Genomic DNA, 16,559 nt, shown 5'->3' on the forward strand with positions numbered 1-16,559 from the left:
GGCTGAGGCCACTTACACCACACCAGGGCCTGTGGCTGCTGGCTGAGGCCACCTACACCACACCAGGGCCTTAGTTGCTATTGAGGCCAATTACACCACACCAGGGTATGTGGCTCTTGCTCAGGCCACTTACACCACACCAGGGCCTTAGTTGCTATTGAGGCCAATTACACCACACCAGGGCCTGTGGCTCTTGCTCAGGCCACTCACATCACACCAGGCCCTGCGCTTCTGGCCGAGGCCATCTTCACCAAACCAGGCCCTGTGCTGCTAGCTGTGGCCATGTACAACACACCAGGCCCTGTGCTGGTTCCTGAGGCCATCTTCAACAATCTAGGGCCTGTGCTGTTGGATAAATGCTAAACTGAGCCTTTGGGTTAGGGTATTATGCAAACATGAAGGTAGGGTTATAGGATTGTCTTCGTAACTTCAGGTACTTGCCACCTAATCACCTGAATCCATAAATTGAGACATTGTGCTGGGCCCAGCAGCTTACGGCCATACCACCCTGAGCACGCCCGACCTCGTCTGATCTCGGAAGCTGAGCAGGGCTGGGCTTGGTTAGTACTTGGATAGGAGACTGCCTGGGAATACCTGGTGCTGTAAGCCTTTCATTTTAATGTCATTGAACCGCTTTTGATCCAGAGAAGGGGTGTATTAAAAGACCAAAAGCAGCTGCCCATTAATGAGGGCACATTAACGACATTGCTTTTGGCTGTTTTCCAATGTCTTGTGCTGCTAGCTGATGCCACCTACACCACACCAGGGCCTGAGTGACCGGCTGGGGCCACTTACACCACATCAGGGCCTGTGGCTCTGGCTGAGGCCACTTACACCACACCAGGGCCTGTGGCTGCTGGCTGAGGCCACTTACACCACACCAGGGCATTAGTTGCTATTGAGGCCAATTACACCACACCAGGGTATGTGGCTCTTGCTCAGGCCACTTACACCACACCAGGGCCTGTGGCTGCTGGCTGAGGCCACCTACACCACACCAGGGCCTGTGGCTGCTGGCTGAGGCGACTTATACCACACCAGGGCCCTTTTGCTGCTGGCTGAGGCCACTTACACCACACCAGTGCCTGTGGCTTCTGTCTGAGGCGACTTACACCACACCAGGGCCTGTGGCTGCTGGCTGAGGCCAATTATACCACACCAGGGTCTGTGGCTCTTGCTCAGGCCACTTACACCACACCAGGGCCTGTGGCACTGGCTGAGGCCACTTACACCACACCAGGGCCTGTGGCTGCTGGCTGAGGCCACTTACACCACAACAGGGCCTGTGGCTGCTGGCTGAGGCCACTTACACCACACCAGGGCCTGTGGCTGCTGGCTGAGGCCACCTACACCACACCAGGGCCTGTGGCTGCTGGCTGAGGCGACTTACACCACACCAGGGCCCTTTTGCTGCTGGCTGAGGCCACTTACACCACACCAGTGCCTGTGGCTTCTGGCTGAGGCGACTTACACCACACCAGGGCCTGTGGCTGCTGGCTGATGCCACCTACACCACACCAGGGCCTGAGTGACCGGCTGGGGCCACTTACACCACATCAGGGCCTGTGGCTGCTGGCTGAGGCCAGTTACACCACACCAGAGCCTGTGGCTGCTGGCTGAAGCCACTTACACCACACCAGGGCCTTAGTTGCTATTGAGGCCACTTACACCACACCAGGGCCTGTGGCTGCTGGCTGAGGCCACCTACACCACACCAGGGCCTGTGGCTGCTGGCTGAGGCCACTTACACCACACCAGGGCCTGTGGCTGCTGGCTGAAGCCACTTACACCACACCAGGGCCTTAGTTGCTATTGAGGCCACTTACACCACACCAGGGCCTGTGGCTGCTGGCTGAGGCCACCTACACCACACCAGGGCCCTTTTGCTGCTGGCTGAGGCCACTTACACCACACCAGTGCCTGTGGCTTCTGGCTGAGGCCACTTACACCACACCAGGGCCTGTGGCTGCTGGCTGAGGCCACTTACACCACACCAGGGCCTGTGGCTCTTGCTCAGGCCACTCACATCACACCAGGCCCTGCGCTTCTGGCCGAGGCCATCTTCACCAAACCAGGCCCTGTGGTTCTTGCTCAGGCCACTTACACCACACCAGGGCCTTATTTGCTATTGAGGCCACTTACACCACACCAGGGCCTGTGGCACTTGCTCAGGCCACTTACACCACACCAGGGCCTGTGGCACTTGCTCAGGCCACTTACACCACACCAGGGCCTGTGGCTGCTGGCTGAGGCCACTTACACCACACCAGGGCCTGTGGCTCTTGCTCAGGCCACTTACACCACACCAGGGCCTGAGTGACCGGCTGGGGCCACTTACACCACATCAGGGCCTGTGGCTCTGGCTGAGGCCACTTACACCACACCAGGGCCTTAGTTGCTATTGAGGCCAATTACACCACACCATGGTCTGTGGCTCTTGCTCAGGCCACTTACACCACACCAGGGCCTGTGGCACTGGCCGAGGCCACTTACACCACACCAGGGCCTGTGGCTGCTGGCTGAGGCCACTTACACCACACAAGGGCTTGTGGCTGCTGGCTGAGGCCACCTACACCACACCAGGGCCTGTGGCTGCTGGCTGAGGCCACCTACACCACACCAGGGCCTGTGGCTCTTGCTCAGGCCACTTACACCACACCAGGGCCTGTGGCTCTTGCTCAGGCCACTTACACCACACCAGGGCCTGTGGCTCTTGCTGAGGCCACTCATATCACACCAGGCCCTGTGCTTCTGGCTGAGGCCACTTAGACCACACCAGGGCCTGTGGCTGCTGGCTGAGGCCACTTACACCACACCAGGGCCTGTGGCTGCTGGCTGAGGCCATCTACACCACACCAGGGCCTGTGGCTGCTGGCTGAGGCGACTTACACCACACCAGGGCCCTTTTGCTGCTGGCTGAGGCCACTTACACCACACCAGTGCCTGTGGCTTCTGGCTGAGGCGACTTACACCACACCAGGGCCTGTGGCTGCTGGCTGAGGCCACTTACACCACACCAGGGCCTGTGGCTCTTGCTCAGGCCACTCACATCACACCAGGCCCTGCGCTTCTGGCCGAGGCCATCTTCACCAAACCAGGCCCTGTGGCTCTTGCTCAGGCCACTTACACCACACCAGGGCCTGTGGCTCTGGCTTAGGCCACTTACACCACACCAGGGCCTGTGGCACTTGCTCAGGCCACTTACACCACACCAGGGCCTGTGGCTGCTGGCTGAGGCCACTTACACCACACCAGGGCCTGTGGCTCTTACTCAGGCCACTTACACCACACCAGGGCCTGTGGCACTGGCTGAGGCCACTTAGACCACACCAGGGCCTGTGGCTGCTGGCTGAGGCCACTTACACCACACCAGGGCCTGTGGCTGCTGGCTGAGGCCACTTACACCAAACCAGGGCCTGTGGCTGCTTGCTGAGGCCATCTTCACCAAACCAGGCCCTGTGCTGCTTGCTGTGGCCATGTAAAACACACCAGGTCCTGTGCTGGTTCTTGAGGCCATCTTCAACAATCCAGGGCCTGTGCTGTTGGATAAATGCCAAACTGAGCCTTTGGGTTAGGGTATTATGCAAACATGCAGGTATGGTTATAGGATTGTCTTCGTAACTTCAGGTACTTGCCACCTAATCACTTGAATCCATAAATTGAGACATTGTGCTGGAGCCAGCAGCTTTCGGCCATACCACCCTGAGCACGCCCGACCTCGTCTGATCTCGGAAGCTAAGCAGGCCTGGGCTTGGTTAGTACTTGGATGGGAGACTGCCTGGGAATACCTGGTGCTGTAAGCCTTTCATTTTCATGTCATTGAACCGCTTTTGATCCAGAGAAGGGGTGTATTAAAAGACCAAAAGCAGCTCCCCATTAATGAGGGCACATTAACGACATTGCTTTTGGCTGTTTTCCAATGTCTTGTGCTGCTAGCTGATGCCACTTACACCACACCAGGGCCTGTGGCTGCTGGCTGAGGCCACTTACACCACACCAGGGCCTGTGGCTGCTGGCTGAGGCCACCTACACCACACCAGGGCCTTAGTTGCTATTGAGGCCAATTACACCACACCAGGGTCTGTGGCTCTTGCTCAGGCCACTTACACCACACCAGGGCCTGTGGCACTGGCTGAGGCCACTTACACCACACCAGGGCCTGTGGCTGCTAGCTGATGCCACCTACACCACACCAGGGCCTGAGTGACCGGCTGGGGCCACTTACACCACATCAGGGCCTGTTGCTCTGGCTGAGGCCACTTACACCACACCAGGGCCTGTGGCTGCTGGCTGAGGCCACCTACACCACACCAGGGCCTTAGTTGCTATTGAGGCCAATTACACCACACCAGGGTATGTGGCTCTTGCTCAGGCCACTTACACCACACCAGGGCCTTAGTTGCTATTGAGGCCAATTACACCACACCAGGGCCTGTGGCTCTTGCTCAGGCCACTCACATCACACCAGGCCCTGCGCTTCTGGCCGAGGCCATCTTCACCAAACCAGGCCCTGTGCTGCTAGCTGTGGCCATGTACAACACACCAGGCCCTGTGCTGGTTCCTGAGGCCATCTTCAACAATCCAGGGCCTGTGCTGTTGGATAAATGCTAAACTGAGCCTTTGGGTTAGGGTATTATGCAAACATGAAGGTAGGGTTATAGGATTGTCTTCGTAACTTCAGGTACTTGCCACCTTATCACCTGAATCCATAAATTGAGACATTGTGCTGGGCCCAGCAGCTTACGGCCATACCACCCTGAGCACGCCCGACCTCGTCTGATCTCGGAAGCTGAGCAGGGCTGGGCTTGGTTAGTACTTGGATAGGAGACTGCCTGGGAATACCTGGTGCTGTAAGCCTTTCATTTTAATGTCATTGAACCGCTTTTGATCCAGAGAAGGGGTGTATTAAAAGACCAAAAGCAGCTGCCCATTAATGAGGGCACATTAACGACATTGCTTTTGGCTGTTTTCCAATGTCTTGTGCTGCTAGCTGATGCCACCTACACCACACCAGGGCCTGAGTGACCGGCTGGGGCCACTTACACCACATCAGGGCCTGTGGCTCTGGCTGAGGCCACTTACACCACACCAGGGCCTGTGGCTGCTGGCTGAGGCCACTTACACCACACCAGGGCATTAGTTGCTATTGAGGCCAATTACACCACACCAGGGTATGTGGCTCTTGCTCAGGCCACTTACACCACACCAGGGCCTGTGGCTGCTGGCTGAGGCCACCTGCACCACACCAGGGCCTGTGGCTGCTGGCTGAGGCGACTTATACCACACCAGGGCCCTTTTGCTGCTGGCTGAGGCCACTTACACCACACCAGTGCCTGTGGCTTCTGTCTGAGGCGACTTACACCACACCAGGGCCTGTGGCTGCTGGCTGAGGCCAATTATACCACACCAGGGTCTGTGGCTCTTGCTCAGGCCACTTACACCACACCAGGGCCTGTGGCTGCTGGCTGAGGCGACTTATACCACACCAGGGCCCTTTTGCTGCTGGCTGAGGCCACTTACACCACACCAGTGCCTGTGGCTTCTGTCTGAGGCGACTTACACCACACCAGGGCCTGTGGCTGCTGGCTGAGGCCAATTATACCACACCAGGGTCTGTGGCTCTTGCTCAGGCCACTTACACCACACCAGGGCCTGTGGCACTGGCTGAGGCCACTTACACCACACCAGGGCCTGTGGCTGCTGGCTGAGGCCACTTACACCACAACAGGGCCTGTGGCTGCTGGCTGAGGCCACTTACACCACACCAGGGCCTGTGGCTGCTGGCTGAGGCCACCTACACCACACCAGGGCCTGTGGCTGCTGGCTGAGGCGACTTACACCACACCAGGGCCCTTTTGCTGCTGGCTGAGGCCACTTACACCACACCAGTGCCTGTGGCTTCTGGCTGAGGCGACTTACACCACACCAGGGCCTGTGGCTGCTGGCTGATGCCACCTACACCACACCAGGGCCTGAGTGACCGGCTGGGGCCACTTACACCACATCAGGGCCTGTGGCTGCTGGCTGAGGCCAGTTACACCACACCAGAGCCTGTGGCTGCTGGCTGAAGCCACTTACACCACACCAGGGCCTTAGTTGCTATTGAGGCCACTTACACCACACCAGGGCCTGTGGCTGCTGGCTGAGGCCACCTACACCACACCAGGGCCTGTGGCTGCTGGCTGAAGCCACTTACACCACACCAGGGCCTTAGTTGCTATTGAGGCCACTTACACCACACCAGGGCCTGTGGCTGCTGGCTGAGGCCACCTACACCACACCAGGGCCCTTTTGCTGCTGGCTGAGGCCACTTACACCACACCAGTGCCTGTGGCTTCTGGCTGAGGCCACTTACACCACACCAGGGCCTGTGGCTGCTGGCTGAGGCCACTTACACCACACCAGGGCCTGTGGCTCTTGCTCAGGCCACTCACATCACACCAGGCCCTGCGCTTCTGGCCGAGGCCATCTTCACCAAACCAGGCCCTGTGGTTCTTGCTCAGGCCACTTACACCACACCAGGGCCTTATTTGCTATTGAGGCCACTTACACCACACCAGGGCCTGTGGCACTTGCTCAGGCCACTTACACCACACCAGGGCCTGTGGCACTTGCTCAGGCCACTTACACCACACCAGGGCCTGTGGCTGCTGGCTGAGGCCACTTACACCACACCAGGGCCTGTGGCTATTGCTCAGGCCACTTACACCACACCAGGGCCTGTGGCTGCTGGCTGAGGCCACTTACACCACACCAGGGCCTGTGGCTGCTGGCTGAGGCCACCTACACCACACCAGGGCCTGTGGCTGCTGGCTGAGGCCACCTACACCACAGCAGGGCCTGTGGCTGCTGGCTGAGGCCACTTACACCACACCAGTGCCTGTGGCTTCTGGCTGAGGCGACTTACACCACACCAGGGCCTGTGGCTGCTGGCTGAGGCCACTTACACCACACCAAGGCCTGTGGCTCTTGCTCAGGCCACTCACATCACACCAGGCCCTGCGCTTCTGGCCGAGGCCATCTTCACCAAACCAGGCCCTGTGCTCCTTGCTGTGGCCATGTACAACACACCAGGCCCTGTGCTGGTTCCTGAGGCCATCTTCAACAATCCAGGGCCTGTGCTGTTGGATAAATGCCAAACTGAGCCTTTGGGTTAGGGTATTATGCAAACATGCAGGTATGGTTATAGCATTGTCTTCGTAACTTCAGGTACTTGCCACCTAATCACTTGAATCCATAAATTGAGACATTGTGCTGGAGCCAGCAGCTTACGGCCATACCACCCTGAGCACGCCCGACCTCGTCTGATCTCGGAAGCTAAGCAGGGCTGGGCTTGGTTAGTACTTGGATGGGAGACTGCCTGGGAATACCTGGTGCTGTAAGCCTTTCATTTTCATGTCATTGAACCGCTTTTGATCCAGAGAAGGGGTGTATTAAAAGACCAAAAGCAGCTGCCCATTAATGAGGGCACATTAACGACACTGCTTTTGGCTGTTTTCCAATGTCTTGTGCTGCTAGCTGATGCCACCTACACCACACCAGGGCCTGAGTGACCGGCTGGGGCCACTTACACCACATCAGGGCCTGTGGCTCTGGCTGAGGCCACTTACACCACACCAGGGCCTGTGGCTGCTGGCTGAGGCCAGTTACACCACACCAGAGCCTGTGGCTGCTGGCTGAAGCCACTTACACCACACCAGGGCCTTAGTTGCTATTGAGGCCACTTACACCACACCAGGGCCTGTGGCTGCTGGCTGAGGCCACCTACACCACACCAGGGCCTGTGGCTGCTGGCTGAGGCCACTTACACCACACCAGGGCCTGTGGCTGCTGGCTGAAGCCACTTACACCACACCAGGGCCTTAGTTGCTATTGATGCCACTTACACCACACCAGGGCCTGTGGCTGCTGGCTGAGGCCACCTACACCACACCAGGGCCCTTTTGCTGCTGGCTGAGGCCACTTACACCACACCAGTGCATGTGGCTCCTGGCTGAGGCCACTTACACCACACCAGGGCCTGTGGCTGCTGAATGAGGCCACTTACACCACACCAGGGCCTGTGGCTCTTGCTCAGGCCACTCACATCACACCAGGCCCTGCGCTTCTGGCCGAGGCCATCTTCACCAAACCAGGCCCTGTGGTTCTTGCTCAGGCCACTTACACCACACCAGGGCCTTATTTGCTATTGAGGCCACTTACACCACACCAGGGCCTGTGGCTCTGGCTTAGGCCACTTACACCACACCAGTGCCTGTGGCTTCTGGCTGAGGCGACTTACACCACACCAGGGCCTGTGGCTGCTGGCTGATGCCACCTACACCACACCAGGGCCTGAGTGACCGGCTGGGGCCACTTACACCACATCAGGGCCTGTGGCTGCTGGCTGAGGCCAGTTACACCACACCAGAGCCTGTGGCTGCTGGCTGAAGCCACTTACACCACACCAGGGCCTTAGTTGCTATTGAGGCCACTTACACCACACCAGGGCCTGTGGCTGCTGGCTGAGGCCACCTACACCACACCAGGGCCTGTGGCTGCTGGCTGAAGCCACTTACACCACACCAGGGCCTTAGTTGCTATTGAGGCCACTTACACCACACCAGGGCCTGTGGCTGCTGGCTGAGGCCACCTACACCACACCAGGGCCCTTTTGCTGCTGGCTGAGGCCACTTACACCACACCAGTGCCTGTGGCTTCTGGCTGAGGCCACTTACACCACACCAGGGCCTGTGGCTGCTTGCTGAGGCCACTTACACCACACCAGGGCCTGTGGCTCTTGCTCAGGCCACTCACATCACACCAGGCCCTGCGCTTCTGGCCGAGGCCATCTTCACCAAACCAGGCCCTGTGGTTCTTGCTCAGGCCACTTACACCACACCAGGGCCTTATTTGCTATTGAGGCCACTTACACCACACCAGGGCCTGTGGCACTTGCTCAGGCCACTTACACCACACCAGGGCCTGTGGCACTTGCTCAGGCCACTTACACCACACCAGGGCCTGTGGCTGCTGGCTGAGGCCACTTACACCACACCAGGGCCTGTGGCTCTTGCTCAGGCCACTTACACCACACCAGGGCCTGTGGCTGCTGGCTGAGGCCACCTACACCACACCAGGGCCTGTGGCTGCTGGCTGAGGCCACCTACACCACACCAGGGCCTGTGGCTGCTGGCTGAGGCCACTTACACCACACCAGTGCCTGTGGCTTCTGGCTGAGGCGACTTACACCACACCAGGGCCTGTGGCTGCTGGCTGAGGCCACTTACACCACACCAAGGCCTGTGGCTCTTGCTCAGGCCACTCACATCACACCAGGCCCTGCGCTTCTGGCCGAGGCCATCTTCACCAAACCAGGCCCTGTGCTCCTTGCTGTGGCCATGTACAACACACCAGGCCCTGTGCTGGTTCCTGAGGCCATCTTCAACAATCCAGGGCCTGTGCTGTTGGATAAATGCCAAACTGAGCCTTTGGGTTAGGGTATTATGCAAACATGCAGGTATGGTTATAGCATTGTCTTCGTAACTTCAGGTACTTGCCACCTAATCACTTGAATCCATAAATTGAGACATTGTGCTGGCGCCAGCAGCTTACGGCCATACCACCCTGAGCACGCCCGACCTCGTCTGATCTCGGAAGCTAAGCAGGGCTGGGCTTGGTTAGTACTTGGATGGGAGACTGCCTGGGAATACCTGGTGCTGTAAGCCTTTCATTTTCATGTCATTGAACCGCTTTTGATCCAGAGAAGGGGTGTATTAAAAGACCAAAAGCAGCTGCCCATTAATGAGGGCACATTAACGACACTGCTTTTGGCTGTTTTCCAATGTCTTGTGCTGCTAGCTGATGCCACCTACACCACACCAGGGCCTGAGTGACCGGCTGGGGCCACTTACACCACATCAGGGCCTGTGGCTCTGGCTGAGGCCACTTACACCACACCAGGGCCTGTGGCTGCTGGCTGAGGCCAGTTACACCACACCAGAGCCTGTGGCTGCTGGCTGAAGCCACTTACACCACACCAGGGCCTTAGTTGCTATTGAGGCCACTTACACCACACCAGGGCCTGTGGCTGCTGGCTGAGGCCACCTACACCACACCAGGGCCTGTGGCTGCTGGCTGAGGCCACTTACACCACACCAGGGCCTGTGGCTGCTGGCTGAAGCCACTTACACCACACCAGGGCCTTAGTTGCTATTGATGCCACTTACACCACACCAGGGCCTGTGGCTGCTGGCTGAGGCCACCTACACCACACCAGGGCCCTTTTGCTGCTGGCTGAGGCCACTTACACCACACCAGTGCATGTGGCTCCTGGCTGAGGCCACTTACACCACACCAGGGCCTGTGGCTGCTGAATGAGGCCACTTACACCACACCAGGGCCTGTGGCTCTTGCTCAGGCCACTCACATCACACCAGGCCCTGCGCTTCTGGCCGAGGCCATCTTCACCAAACCAGGCCCTGTGGTTCTTGCTCAGGCCACTTACACCACACCAGGGCCTTATTTGCTATTGAGGCCACTTACACCACACCAGGGCCTGTGGCTCTGGCTTAGGCCACTTACACCACACCAGTGCCTGTGGCTTCTGGCTGAGGCGACTTACACCACACCAGGCCCTGCGCTTCTGGCCGAGGCCATCTTCACCAAACCAGGCCCTGTGCTCCTTGCTGTGGCCATGTACAACACACCAGGGCCTGTGGCTCTGGCTGAGGCGACTTACACCACACCAGGGCCTGTGGCTGCTGGCTGATGCCACCTACACCACACCAGGGCCTGAGTGACCGGCTGGGGCCACTTACACCACATCAGGGCCTGTGGCTGCTGGCTGAGGCCAGTTACACCACACCAGAGCCTGTGGCTGCTGGCTGAAGCCACTTACACCACACCAGGGCCTGTGGCTGCTGGCTGAGGCCACTTACACCACACCAGGGCCTGTGGCTGCTGGCTGAGGCCACCTACACCACACCAGGGCCTGTGGCTGCTGGCTGAGGCCACTTACACCACACCAGGGCCTGTGGCTGCTGGCTGAAGCCACTTACACCACACCAGGGCCTTAGTTGCTATTGAGGCCACTTACACCACACCAGGGCCTGTGGCTGCTGGCTGAGGCCACGTACACCACACCAGGGCCCTTTTGCTGCTGGCTGAGGCCACTTACACCACACCAGTGCCTGTGGCTGCTGGCTGAGGCCACTTACACCACACCAGGGCCTGTGGCTGCTGGCTGAGGCCACTTACACCACACCAGGGCCTGTGGCTCTTGCTCAGGCCACTCACATCACACCAGGCCCTGCGCTTCTGGCCGAGGCCATCTTCACCAAACCAGGCCCTGTGGTTCTTGCTCAGGCCACTTACACCACACCAGGGCCTTATTTGCTATTGAGGCCACTTACACCACACCAGGGCCTGTGGCACTTGCTCAGGCCACTTACACCACACCAGGGCCTGTGGCACTTGCTCAGGCCACTTACACCACACCAGGGCCTGTGGCTGCTGGCTGAGGCCACTTACACCACACCAGGGCCTGTGGCTCTTGCTCAGGCCACTTACACCACACCAGGGCCTGTGGCTGCTGGCTGAGGCCACTTACACCACACCAGGGCCTGTGGCTGCTGGCTGAGGCCACCTACACCACACCAGGGCCTGTGGCTGCTGGCTGAGGCCACCTACACCACACCAGGGCCTGTGGCTGCTGGCTGAGGCCACTTACACCACACCAGTGCCTGTGGCTTCTGGCTGAGGCGACTTACACCACACCAGGGCCTGTGGCTGCTGGCTGAGGCCACTTACACCACACCAAGGCCTGTGGCTCTTGCTCAGGCCACTCACATCACACCAGGCCCTGCGCTTCTGGCCGAGGCCATCTTCACCAAACCAGGCCCTGTGCTCCTTGCTGTGGCCATGTACAACACACCAGGCCCTGTGCTGGTTCCTGAGGCCATCTTCAACAATCCAGGGCCTGTGCTGTTGGATAAATGCCAAACTGAGCCTTTGGGTTAGGGTATTATGCAAACATGCAGGTATGGTTATAGCATTGTCTTCGTAACTTCAGGTACTTGCCACCTAATCACTTGAATCCATAAATTGAGACATTGTGCTGGAGCCAGCAGCTTACGGCCATACCACCCTGAGCACGCCCGACCTCGTCTGATCTCGGAAGCTAAGCAGGGCTGGGCTTGGTTAGTACTTGGATGGGAGACTGCCTGGGAATACCTGGTGCTGTAAGCCTTTCATTTTCATGTCATTGAACCGCTTTTGATCCAGAGAAGGGGTGTATTAAAAGACCAAAAGCAGCTGCCCATTAATGAGGGCACATTAACGACACTGCTTTTGGCTGTTTTCCAATGTCTTGTGCTGCTAGCTGATGCCACCTACACCACACCAGGGCCTGAGTGACCGGCTGGGGCCACTTACACCACATCAGGGCCTGTGGCTCTGGCTGAGGCCACTTACACCACACCAGGGCCTGTGGCTGCTGGCTGAGGCCAGTTACACCACACCAGAGCCTGTGGCTGCTGGCTGAAGCCACTTACACCACACCAGGGCCTTAGTTGCTATTGAGGCCACTTACACCACACCAGGGCCTGTGGCTGCTGGCTGAGGCCACCTACACCACACCAGGGCCTGTGGCTGCTGGCTGAGGCCACTTACACCACACCAGGGCCTGTGGCTGCTGGCTGAAGCCACTTACACCACACCAGGGCCTTAGTTGCTATTGATGCCACTTACACCACACCAGGGCCTGTGGCTGCTGGCTGAGGCCACCTACACCACACCAGGGCCCTTTTGCTGCTGGCTGAGGCCACTTACACCACACCAGTGCATGTGGCTCCTGGCTGAGGCCACTTACACCACACCAGGGCCTGTGGCTGCTGAATGAGGCCACTTACACCACACCAGGGCCTGTGGCTCTTGCTCAGGCCACTCACATCACACCAGGCCCTGCGCTTCTGGCCGAGGCCATCTTCACCAAACCAGGCCCTGTGGTTCTTGCTCAGGCCACTTACACCACACCAGGGCCTTATTTGCTATTGAGGCCACTTACACCACACCAGGGCCTGTGGCTCTGGCTTAGGCCACTTACACCACACCAGTGCCTGTGGCTTCTGGCTGAGGCGACTTACACCACACCAGGCCCTGCGCTTCTGGCCGAGGCCATCTTCACCAAACCAGGCCCTGTGCTCCTTGCTGTGGCCATGTACAACACACCAGGCCCTGTGCTGGTTCCTGAGGCCATCTTCAACAATCCAGGGCCTGTGCTGTTGGATAAATGCCAAACTGAGCCTTTGGGTTAGGGTATTATGCAAACATGCAGGTATGGTTATAGCATTGTCTTCGTAACTTCAGGTACTTGCCACCTAATCACTTGAATCCATAAATTGAGACATTGTGCTGGAGCCAGCAGCTTACGGCCATACCACCGTGAGCACGCCTGACCTCGTCTGATCTCGGAAGCTAAGCAGGGCTGGGCTTGGTTAGTACTTGGATGGGAGACTGCCTGGGAATACCTGTTGCTGTAAGCCTTTCATATCATTGAACCGCTTTTGATCCAGAGAAGGGGTGTATTAAAAGACCAAAAGCAGCTGCCCATTAATGAGGGCACATTAACGACACTGCTTTTGGCTGTTTTCCAATGTCTTGTGCTGCTAGCTGATGCCACCTACACCACACCAGGGCCTGAGTGACCGGCTGGGGCCACTTACACCACATCAGGGCCTGTGGCTCTGGCTGAGGCCACTTACACCACACCAGGGCCTGTGGCTGCTGGCTGAGGCCAGTTACACCACACCAGAGCCTGTGGCTGCTGGCTGAGGCCACTTACACCACACCAGGGCCTTAGTTGCTATTGAGGCCACTTACACCACACCAGGGCCTGTGGCTGCTGGCTGAGGCCACCTACACCACACCAGGGCCTGTGGCTGCTGGCTGAGGCCACTTACACCACACCAGGGCCTGTGGCTGCTGGCTGAAGCCACTTACACCACACCAGGGCCTTAGTTGCTATTGATGCCACTTACACCACACCAGGGCCTGTGGCTGCTGGCTGAGGCCACCTACACCACACCAGGGCCCTTTTGCTGCTGGCTGAGGCCACTTACACCACACCAGTGCATGTGGCTCCTGGCTGAGGCCACTTACACCACACCAGGGCCTGTGGCTGCTGAATGAGGCCACTTACACCACACCAGGGCCTGTGGCTCTTGCTCAGGCCACTCACATCACACCAGGCCCTGCGCTTCTGGCCGAGGCCATCTTCACCAAACCAGGCCCTGTGGTTCTTGCTCAGGCCACTTACACCACACCAGGGCCTTATTTGCTATTGAGGCCACTTACACCACACCAGGGCCTGTGGCTCTGGCTTAGGCCACTTACACCACACCAGGGCCTGTGGCACTGGCTGAGGCCACTTAGACCACACCAGGGCCTGTGGCTGCTGGCTGAGGCCACTCACACCACACCAGGGCCTGTGGCTGCTAGCTGAGGCCACTTACACCAAACCAGGGCCTGTGGCTGCCTGCTGAGGCCATCTTCACCAAACCAGGCCCTGTGCTGCTTGCTGTGGCCATGTAAAACACACCAGGTCCTGTGCTGGTTCTTGAGGCCATCTTCAACAATCCAGGGCCTGTGCTGTTGGATAAATGCCAAACTGAGCCTTTTGGTTAGGGTATTATGCAAACATGCAGGTATGGTTATAGGATTGTCTTCGTAACTTCAGGTACTTGCCACCTAATCACTTGAATCCATAAATTGAGACATTGTGCTGGGGCCAGCAGCTTACGGCCATACCACCCTGAGCACGCCCGACCTCGTCTGATCTCGGAAGCTAAGCAGGGCTGGGCTTGGTTAGTACTTGGATGGGAGACTGCCTGGGAATACCTGGTGCTGTAAGCCTTTCATTTTCATGTCATTGAACCGCTTTTGATCCAGAGAAGGGGTGTATTAAAAGACCAGAAGCAGCTCCCCATTAATGAGGGCACATTAACGACATTGCTTTTGGCTGTTTTCCAATGTCTTGTGCTGCTAGCTGATGCCACCTACACCACACCAGGGCCTGAGTGACCGGCTGGGGCCACTTACACCACATCAGGGCCTGTTGCTCTGGCTGAGGCCACTTACACCACACCAGGGCCTGTGGCTGCTGGCTGAGGCCACCTACACCACACCAGGGCCTTAGTTGCTATTGAGGCCAATTACACCACACCAGGGTATGTGGCTCTTGCTCAGGCCACTTACACCACACCAGGGCCTTAGTTGCTATTGAGGCCAATTACACCACACCAGGGCCTGTGGCTCTTGCTCAGGCCACTCACATCACACCAGGCCCTGCGCTTCTGGCCGAGGCCATCTTCACCAAACCAGGCCCTGTGCTGCTAGCTGTGGCCATGTACAACACACCAGGCCCTGTGCTGGTTCCTGAGGCCATCTTCAACAATCCAGGGCCTGTGCTGTTGGATAAATGCTAAACTGAGCCTTTGGGTTAGGGTATTATGCAAACATGAAGGTAGGGTTATAGGATTGTCTTCGTAACTTCAGGTACTTGCCACCTAATCACCTGAATCCATAAATTGAGACATTGTGCTGGGCCCAGCAGCTTACGGCCATACCACCCTGAGCACGCCCGACCTCGTCTGATCTCGGAAGCTGAGCAGGGCTGGGCTTGGTTAGTACTTGGATAGGAGACTGCCTGGGAATACCTGGTGCTGTAAGCCTTTCATTTTAATGTCATTGAACCGCTTTTGATCCAGAGAAGGGGTGTATTAAAAGACCAAAAGCAGCTGCCCATTAATGAGGGCACATTAACGACATTGCTTTTGGCTGTTTTCCAATGTCTTGTGCTGCTAGCTGATGCCACCTACACCACACCAGGGCCTGAGTGACCGGCTGGGGCCACTTACACCACACCAGGGCATTAGTTGCTATTGAGGCCAATTACACCACACCAGGGTATGTGGCTCTTGCTCAGGCCACTTACACCACACCAGGGCCTGTGGCTGCTGGCTGAGGCCACCTACACCACACCAGGGCCTGTGGCTGCTGGCTGAGGCGACTTATACCACACCAGGGCCCTTTTGCTGCTGGCTGAGGCCACTTACACCACACCAGTGCCTGTGGCTTCTGTCTGAGGCGACTTACACCACACCAGGGCCTGTGGCTGCTGGCTGAGGCCAATTATACCACACCAGGGTCTGTGGCTCTTGCTCAGGCCACTTACACCACACCAGGGCCTGTGGCACTGGCTGAGGCCACTTACACCACACCAGGGCCTGTGGCTGCTGGCTGAGGCCACTTACACCACAACAGGGCCTGTGGCTGCTGGCTGAGGCCACTTACACCACACCAGGGCCTGTGGCTGCTGGCTGAGGCCACCTACACCACACCAGGGCCTGTGGCTGCTGGCTGAGGCGACTTACACCACACCAGGGCCCTTTTGCTGCTGGCTGAGGCCACTTACACCACACCAGTGCCTGTGGCTTCTGGCTGAGGCGACTTACACCACACCAGGGCCTGTGGCTGCTGGCTGATGCCACCTACACCACACCAGGGCCTGAGTGACCGGC

The 16,559-nt window shown here is 58.2% G+C and overlaps 4 non-coding genes and 5 pseudogenes across 4 annotated transcripts; all 9 read left to right on the forward strand.

Annotated features, from left to right (window-relative positions):
* Nucleotides 1–490: 490 nt before the first annotated feature.
* On the forward strand, nt 491–609 carry LOC146715828 (5S ribosomal RNA; annotated as a pseudogene).
* A 3,075-nt stretch (nt 610–3,684) lies between these two features.
* Nucleotides 3,685–3,803, forward strand: LOC146715829 (5S ribosomal RNA; annotated as a pseudogene).
* A 935-nt stretch (nt 3,804–4,738) lies between these two features.
* On the forward strand, nt 4,739–4,857 carry LOC146715830 (5S ribosomal RNA; annotated as a pseudogene).
* A 2,409-nt stretch (nt 4,858–7,266) lies between these two features.
* LOC146715831 (5S ribosomal RNA) lies at nt 7,267–7,385 on the forward strand. The gene has a single exon (XR_014919599.1). It is a non-coding gene; the product is annotated as a 5S ribosomal RNA (ribosomal RNA).
* Nucleotides 7,386–9,588: 2,203 nt separating this feature from the next.
* LOC146715832 (5S ribosomal RNA) lies at nt 9,589–9,707 on the forward strand. The gene has a single exon (XR_014919601.1). It is a non-coding gene; the product is annotated as a 5S ribosomal RNA (ribosomal RNA).
* Nucleotides 9,708–12,109: 2,402 nt separating this feature from the next.
* On the forward strand, nt 12,110–12,228 carry LOC146715833 (5S ribosomal RNA). Its single transcript, XR_014919602.1, has one exon. It is a non-coding gene; the product is annotated as a 5S ribosomal RNA (ribosomal RNA).
* A 1,176-nt stretch (nt 12,229–13,404) lies between these two features.
* LOC146715834 (5S ribosomal RNA) lies at nt 13,405–13,523 on the forward strand (annotated as a pseudogene).
* Nucleotides 13,524–14,773: 1,250 nt separating this feature from the next.
* LOC146715835 (5S ribosomal RNA) lies at nt 14,774–14,892 on the forward strand. The gene has a single exon (XR_014919603.1). It is a non-coding gene; the product is annotated as a 5S ribosomal RNA (ribosomal RNA).
* A 699-nt stretch (nt 14,893–15,591) lies between these two features.
* On the forward strand, nt 15,592–15,710 carry LOC146715836 (5S ribosomal RNA; annotated as a pseudogene).
* Nucleotides 15,711–16,559: the final 849 nt, after the last annotated feature.

Source organism: Copadichromis virginalis, linkage group LG3, assembly GCF_057382275.1.
Source record: "Copadichromis virginalis isolate Kocher_CV1m ecotype Utaka linkage group LG3, C_Virginalis_male_GT1.1, whole genome shotgun sequence".
Classification (NCBI taxonomy): Eukaryota; Metazoa; Chordata; class Actinopteri; order Cichliformes; family Cichlidae; genus Copadichromis; species Copadichromis virginalis.